Source organism: Colobus angolensis, unplaced genomic scaffold (genome assembly GCF_000951035.1).
Source record: "Colobus angolensis palliatus isolate OR3802 unplaced genomic scaffold, Cang.pa_1.0 Scaffold285, whole genome shotgun sequence".
In the NCBI taxonomy this organism is placed as follows: Eukaryota; Metazoa; Chordata; class Mammalia; order Primates; family Cercopithecidae; genus Colobus; species Colobus angolensis.
This window is the reverse complement of record NW_012116099.1, coordinates 1,531,176-1,539,325: the sequence shown is the minus strand read 5'-3', so window position 1 is coordinate 1,539,325 and position 8,150 is coordinate 1,531,176. Positions and strand designations below refer to the sequence as shown.

Sequence of the window (8,150 nt, the reverse complement as noted above, 5' to 3'; positions counted from 1 at the left end):
TAAGGAGTCTTGCTCTGTCGCCAGGCTGGAGTGCAGTGGTGCGATCTCGGCTCACTGCAACCTCCACCTCTCGGGTTCAAGCAATTCTCCTGCCTCAGTCTCCCAAGTAGCTGGGACTATAGGTGTGTACCACCAAGCCCAGCTAATTTTTGTATTTTTTTTTTTTTCGTAGAGATGGGGTTTCACCATGTTGGCCAGGCTGGTCTCGACCTCCTGACCTCAGATGATCTGCCCACCTTGGCCTCCCAAAGTGCTGGGATTACAGATGAGCCACCACGCCTGGCCCTCTTTTGTCTTTATAAATTACCCCACCTCAGGTATCCCTTTATAGCAACACAAATGGACTAACATGATGGTATTGAAGCTGTTCATTCACTAATTCATTCAATCAGCATTTTATCACACTCCTTCTATGTGCTGGGCACTGTTCTAGGTTAGGGATTCAGATAAATTTTAGAGTCAGTTTGACAAGTTTCATTAAAATCCTTTAAGATTTTAATTGGAATTGCATTATTTGTATAATTGATACCTATATAACATTTAGGCTTTTCATCCTGAAAAAGGGTGTCTCTCTTCTTTACTTGAATTTTAATTCAAGTAAATTCATTTAATATTTTTGTAGTTTTTTGTTTATTTCATTATATATTTTGCATGTTTCTTTTGTTGAGTGTATTCCTGGATATTTTATAAGTTTTTTATTATTGTAAATGGAATCTATTTTCTTAGAGATGGGGTCTTGCCCCCATCACCTTGAGTGTAGTGCAGTGGTGCAATTGTGGTTCACTGTAGCCTTAAACTTCTGGGTTCAAGCAGTCCTCCCACCTTGGCCTCACAAAGTACAGGGATTACAGGCATGAGCTGCCACACCTAGCTAGTCTCTTCCTTTCTTTTTGGACCTCACTGCATTGGCTAGGACTGCCAGTACAATTTGAATAGCAAGAGGGCTAGTTAGAACTTCTTTTATTTTCTTTTGTGATTTTCCAAGTGATGGAGGATTTTTGCTCCTTAACTCAGCTAAGTCCGGGTTACTGTCTCATGGTCAGGAAGAATCAGGCACGCGGACACCAGAGAGTAAGGGGAGTAGACTTTATTAAGCGAAAGGAAAGCTCACAGCAAAGAGAAGGGTCTTGAAAGCAGGTTGCCAGTTGCCCTTTCATAGTTGAATACAAGGGTGTAAGGCACGAATTTCTGGTGGCTCCACCCCATCCTTCCAGTGTGCCTGTGGACCCTTAGTCTGAGCCACTCCATATTAATTTATATACCTTACTGTGCATATGTTAAGGAATGGAATTTTCCACTGTGGATGTGTTTAGGTTATCCCCCTTTGCAAGTTCCCTTATCTGCACAAAACACCTCATGTAAGCATTTGTGAAGCCAGTGGGAGGTTCTCCAGAGACCCTTCCCTTACTGTCTGCTTAAAGTAAACTGCCTAAATTCTTTCACAGGTTTTTCTTTCTTTTTTCTTTTTTATTTATTTATTTCCTATTTGGGATTAGAAACCTTTTACTGAGACAAGGTAAACAGTGGGCTGAAAATATTACAGACTGAAGGAAGGCTGAGGAAACCAGAATGAAGGCAGCTCAAATGATGAACTAAATACATTCCAAAGGTACTATTTATACTTAAGGCAGTTTTAAAAGTGAGGTCTTAACCAAAAAGCCTTCACATGGCACTCAAAAAAAAAAGAGGGGATCACTTAAATCTTTTAGATTGACTAAAAGAGCTAAATCATGTACCCAAAATCTGTACAGCAAGGGCCTGTTTTCAGCAGGTAAGCCTATGTACAAGTAAGAACCTCTTACTCCTGTAACATTGTCCTGTTTTGTTTTGTTTTATAAGAATACATAACTTCTATCCCCACAGAGTTAGTCCAAAAGGCCTGAGTAACCTCATAGAAATATGGAGCTACCTCTACTAGCGAACTATCTACACTGCGCTGTAAATACACATAGGTGTGTCCACCCCCACAGCTAAGCTGTCAATGCCTTGAGTGAAGGGGTTACAGTTCATTCGTTTTATATCTACAGTGACAATAGGCACTCAATACTTTTTTTTGGATGAATGATAAATGAAATGATTTTGTACTACCACCACTATTTACATTAACATTCCCACCATTAGCTGTCTCCAAAATAAAAACACCAAATCGCTGCCACATTTTCAGCAGTTTTCACAATACAGTGCTTCTGGACTTTTTAATGTAAGCAAATATGCTTAATTTACTGATTTTCAGAGTAATGACACAAACTTAGCATTCTTCTTGGAGCGGAAAACTTGCTGGGAAGTTAATTCATTCTTTTTCTCTTTTTCAAAAGTGCATCTCCTAGCACCAACTGTTTTTCTTGGAAGGAATGCTTATTTTTTGACCGGACATTCTGGCTATACCGCATCATCATAAAGTTCTTCTGTTTTTCCTTCTCTTTATTTGTTGAACTGGAAAATTGATTCATTTTGGTTTTCTTCCTCACAAATTCTTTTCGATCTGTCTTTCCAGCCATTGCAGTTGCTAGTCTTGTCTCTTTGTCAGGCTTTGGCTTTTAATGAAGGCATTCAATGTCCCAAGGAGAAAGTAATTCACCCCTGGGCTCTTCATCACTGTCTCTTTCAATGTATTTCCTCTTCTGGGATTTCCCGGGGGCAGCATCAAGTTCTTTTCTCATTTGAGCCATGAGGATTTTCTGGAAGTCTTCCTGAGTTAAAACTCAGCTGGTGCTGATGGCTACAGCTTTGGCTTTCCACTCCTCCATGGACATGCTGTTCAGCTTCTTGGAGATCTCTTGCTGTTCTTCATCGGAAGAGTGTTGCACATCAATCCATTCACCATCAGCATCCTCCTCCTCACTGAGACTAGTATTTTCCCATTCATCTTCATCATTTTCAGCATTCTCTTCTTTCTCAACTTCCAGAACTTCTGCTCCTGGAATGTAAACTTTAGCATCTAATTCTCCATATTCTTGTACTCTTGCTTCCACGGAGGCTTCTGTAGGCTTACCCCGAAATTTCTTCTGCAGCATCTGAGCATTCAGTGTTCGGAAGAGCTGAATCAAAGTTCTAGCAGACATCATTACATTCTGATCCTTGTGTGTTTTATAATGAACCAGGTCTTGGAGGAGTTCTTCAGTCACGGCCAGAGGACATCAAGGTGTTATCTCTTTTACAGCATTGATTCCTACTGTCATGACTTCTCCAGAGTTCTTGTCGGTAACAAAATTGTTTGCCACAGTCATAAGCAATGATTTAATAATCTCTGGGGGTACTAGGTGATGAGATGCTTGTGCATCAAACAGAGGATCTTTGTTACTTCTCTTTGGTGGGGCTGCAGAAACCTTTGCAAAAAGGGATAGAAATTGAAGACGAAGGGCTCATGAATTCCCACCAATCTGGAGATGAGGTTCATGAGCATCATCTTCACTTCAAACCTCTCCTTACGGCACTCAAGCTGCTTTAGTAGTTTTTCTGCAAAATCATGGGGATTATGCATGAATCAAGTGAATGGCTGAAAAGTTAAACACCTCTGCTTTTTTCTTCTTTTTTTTGTTTCTCAGATTTGGAGTCACAGTCCTGCTTTTCATCATCTTCTTTCCCAAGACAGAATGTCAACACGGCAACTAATATCTTGGTGACCTTAGAGAAATGTGCAGTTGTGATAACATTGACAGTTTTGGCACCATTCCAGATGCTCCTTCTGTAGAGTTCAGTCATTACATTTAAAGACATCTTGGCTGTGGTTGCATTGCTATGTCTTAACATGATGTACATGAAATTTTGCAATACTGCATTCACTTTATTGTTCTTGTGTTTTGCGTTTATATTCTTGATATCCGTGACAATATGTGTGTATAAAGTCTTTCAGAGAAGCTTATCATGGCAACGTGGAAGTTCAAAGAAGAGTTCTAGCAGGCTTGATGGATTGATGAGATTCTTATTTCTCAGCAAGATCAAAGCTTTGCAAAATGTCATTCAAAGATCTGGATCCAACATGGTATGATTGCAGGAGAGAAGATCTCTCACCTCTTGAGGAAAATTACTTAAATACTCTAGGTAGCAGTGGCTAATCTGTCACAAAGCAAAGGCTCTTCTGAACTTTCCCTCTTTCTCTCCATAATTAAGATGCACACATTTAGGATGTTCTGTGCCATAAACACCACCAGCTCTGCTAGTTCTTTGCTGGGTTTATTTGGTTGCAATTTGGAAATCTCCACATTGGATTTGTAGTGATTTTACTGCGTACAAACTCCTCGATGTAGGTGGGTGGATCTCACTTGATCAGATTCTGTAACTGTGGCAGGTTGCTGGGCAGCTTGTTGTTTCTGCTGGACGTTTTGGCTGCAGACTGGTTTCATGACCAGCAGTTTTAATAAAACTCAGTCGGCCAGCAGCCCCCAAACCCTGCCAGCTGCAGCTACAAGTTCTTCAAACTTATACCCTTCCCTGCTAAAGAATATATTTTTGGGGAGATATAGTTAGTAATGCCCTCAAATGCTTGAATTGACAAGAAAATAAATAATATATAAAGTAATTTGATTTATAGGCTTTATTTTATTTTTACAAAATGTGAAAGCATTTAATTTTACTGTTCAAGCTGGGTGCGGTTGTTCACACTTGTAATCCCTGCACTTTGAGAGGCCAACACAGGTGGATCACTTGAGGCCAGTAGTTCAAGACTAGCTTGGCCAACATGGTGAAACTGGTCTCTACTAAAAATACAAATATTAGCCAGATATGGGGGTGGGCACTTGTAATCCCAGCTACTTGAGAGACTGAGGCAGGAGAATTGCTTGAACCCAGGGGGCAGAGTTTGCAGTGAGCCAAGATCACTGCACTCCAGCCTGAGCAACAGAGGGAGACTCCATCTCAAAAAAAGAAAAAAGAAAGAAAACTTTTACTGTTCAAATGAATTATCTGAAAAAACTATTGATGTAAGATGGACTTGCCAATTCTAAACAAGAGGGATCCTTCTGGTTTTTCTGTTTGAGATTTACATCCTAAACGGTATCAAATGAGTTTAGAAAATACCAGGAATAACCAAGCCTAATTTAAGTGTATGTCTGAAAGACTGCAAAAACACTAGTTTCTCAGTTAATGATGACCCTGTAGCATGTGCTACGCATAACATTTTGGTTCCTGTTAATAACAGTTTGCCATCGAAACAGAATAATGTAAAGTTTGATGAGTACTACTTTAAAAATAAATATCACTTTTATTTTCAGTGAAATAGAAACCACTGTCTTTGTCTTGGTTTTATATTTCCAGTTGCTACAAAAATAAATATGCCCAAAGATGCATCAGACAGCCATGGTGCAGCTCTGAATCCAAGGTATAGACAACCAGACTTTTCTGTGAATAGCATATTATTATTCATTTTCAAAAAATTGGTTGACCAGGATTATCTGGCTTGTCCACAAAATTGCATAATTTTAATGGAATTTAATGTCAAAATGAATAAAACAAATGACTTTGGCATATCCACTCTGTAGATAAAACAAATGATTTAGTTCCAGAAAAATATACTTTGTAAAAAGGAAAGAATTTGATTAAATGGTCAACTATTCATATTTTTAGTCAAAATATATATTGGGTTTCAAATTATGAATGATTGGCTTCAACTAAACTACACAGCAAGTAACTTTCATGTTGTTCAGTTATACTACCTTGTTACCAAGAATTTTAGAAATCCTGTGTAACACTGGACAACCCCATATCACTTCACACATTTTAAACATATATAGATGATTGAAAAATTTAGATGTATATTTCAAATTTAGTCATTGTTCAGAGTTTTATTCCTAACTACAAAGACAAAAATTATATAAAAAATATTAATCATGATTTTCTCTGGGTGATGAAATTATGAGTGACTTTATCTTTCAACTTTTCTATATTTTAAAAATTATTTACAGTGAGCATATATTACTTAATTAATGAAAAAAACCTAGTATTTTTAGAAATGGATTCAAGTCGATCAGAAATGTTTATTAGAGTAAATCTTCAAGGGCAGAAATTTTGCAAGTGTTGCTGAGTTAGAAATAAATCTTGTGCTCTGTCTCAGATTTCTGCCCTCCACCAGCCTCCCCTCTCTTTGGGGTGAAACTTGACCAACGGGAAACAGGAGATGGGGAGGATCTAGCAGAATAATTCCCCTGGCGTAATCTTTCTCATGAATTGCCAAAGTGGTTGTACCACTTTATGCCTTGATTAGCAGTGACAGGGTTTGGCTGTGTCCCCACTCAAATCTCATCTTGAATTATAGTTCCCATAATTCCCACGTGTCATGGGAGGGACACAGTGGGAGGTAATTGAATCATGGGGGCAGGTCTTTTCTGTGCTATTTTCATGGTAGTGAATAAGTCTCACGAGATGTGATAGTTTTATAAATGGGAGTTTCCTGCAAAAGCTGTCTTGCCTGCTGCCATGTAAGATGTGACTTTGCTTCTTCTTTGCCTTCCATCATGATTGTGAGGCCTCCCCAACCATGTGTAACTGTGACTCCATTAAACCTCTTTCCTTTATAAATAACCCAGTCTTGAATGTGTCTCTACTAGCAGTGTGAGAACAGGGTAATACAATCAGTGAGTACCCATTCCTGTTTCTCACATCTTTACTTGTGTTTGGTCTGGTTTGCAGCAATTATCAGACCATGTTGCCTCATAGGTAGGGGCCTGAGTTTGTTCACCTCTCTCTCCACTCCATCCCACCTATACCTACTCCTTGCCCTTGAATTGTAGAGCTTAGGACCATTACATGAATACTGAAGCAAGGACTCGTTGTATTTGTTTCATTCATTCAGAAACCATTTAGTACCTCCTGTGCACTGCACATGGGGAACAGATAATAAAAGAGCAAACAAAGCAGCTTTCAAAAAGCCACCAGCCTGGTGGGGATCACTGGGCAGACACTTTAATGTCTGGTACAGTACCCTGTGATAAGTGCTGCAGTGAAGCTGTGGGGTACGAGCATGTTCAAGCTGCCAGGAGAAAGAATGTGAGGTTGTAACTGATTCTATCTGGGCAAAAAGGGGGCAGTCAAGGCAAAGTCACCCAGGAAATAGTATTTGGGCTGAGTCTTAGAGGTGAACTCTAAGAGTAATTGCTTTGCCCAGTTTAGAAAAAATATACACCAAACTTCTTTCTCCCCACCCCCACACCCCCGAGACAGAGTCTCACTTTGTCGCTCAGGCTGGAGTGCAATGGCACGATCTCAGCTCATTGCAACCTCCGCCTCCTGCATTAAAGCGATTCTCCTGTCTCAGCCTCCCAAGTAGCTGAGATTGTAGGCATGTGCCACTACACCCGGCTAATTTTTGTATCCTCAGTACAGATGGGGTTTCACCATGTTGGCCAGGCTAGTATCGAACTCTTGACCTCAAGTGATCCGCCCACCTCGGCCTCCCAGAGTGCTGGGATTACAGGTGTGAGCCACAGTCCCTGGCACAATATATACCAAATTTCTATAAGGACTAACAATGCTAACTTAAGTCCTAAAGCTATAACTCTGAGTCATTCACCCCTTAGGGTCAGCTACATTTCCTTTTGAACTCACCTTTAAAAGATGTTTTGTTTCAAACTAACGGTGTTAAAATGTCTCAAAACACTTCAAGCTCAAACAATTCATGTAAAATAATCACTGAACAATTTTATTTATTTGAATATTGTTTTACTTCTGAAGCTTCCAAGAATAAGAAATACTTTAAAAAGTGATCTAAAATTTAAGAAATAAAAAAAGTCTAAATCTTTATTGTAATTTTACATGGTGGAAACAAGAGTCTAGAGTGAGGAGACTTGACTCTACTGCTTATCAGCTACTGGATGCTGTCTCTCATATCATTTAACTTTTCTGCCTCCCTCATAAGAGAAACATTACTAAAAACAAAAAACAAACAAACAAACAAACAAAACAGCAGTCAGGTCTGAATGGTGGCATTCCCTTAATCTCTAATACTGGAGTATTTTCTAAATGCTTAGGCTCCCAGAACAATGTTATCATTAAGAGCATGGATTTAACAGGCTGGGCTTAGTGGCTCAGGCCTGTAATCTAAACACTTTGGGAGGCCAACACGTGTAGGTCCCTTGCGTTCAGGAGTTCAGAACTGGCCTATGTAACACAGTGAGACTCCATCTCTACAAAAAATACAAAAATTAGCCAGGTGTGGT

At 39.5% G+C, this 8,150-nt stretch overlaps 1 pseudogene; it reads right to left on the bottom strand.

Annotated features, from left to right (window-relative positions):
* Positions 1-2,285: 2,285 nt before the first annotated feature.
* Positions 2,286-4,303, bottom strand: LOC105516614 (annotated as a pseudogene).
* Between the last annotated feature and the right edge of the window lie 3,847 nt (positions 4,304-8,150).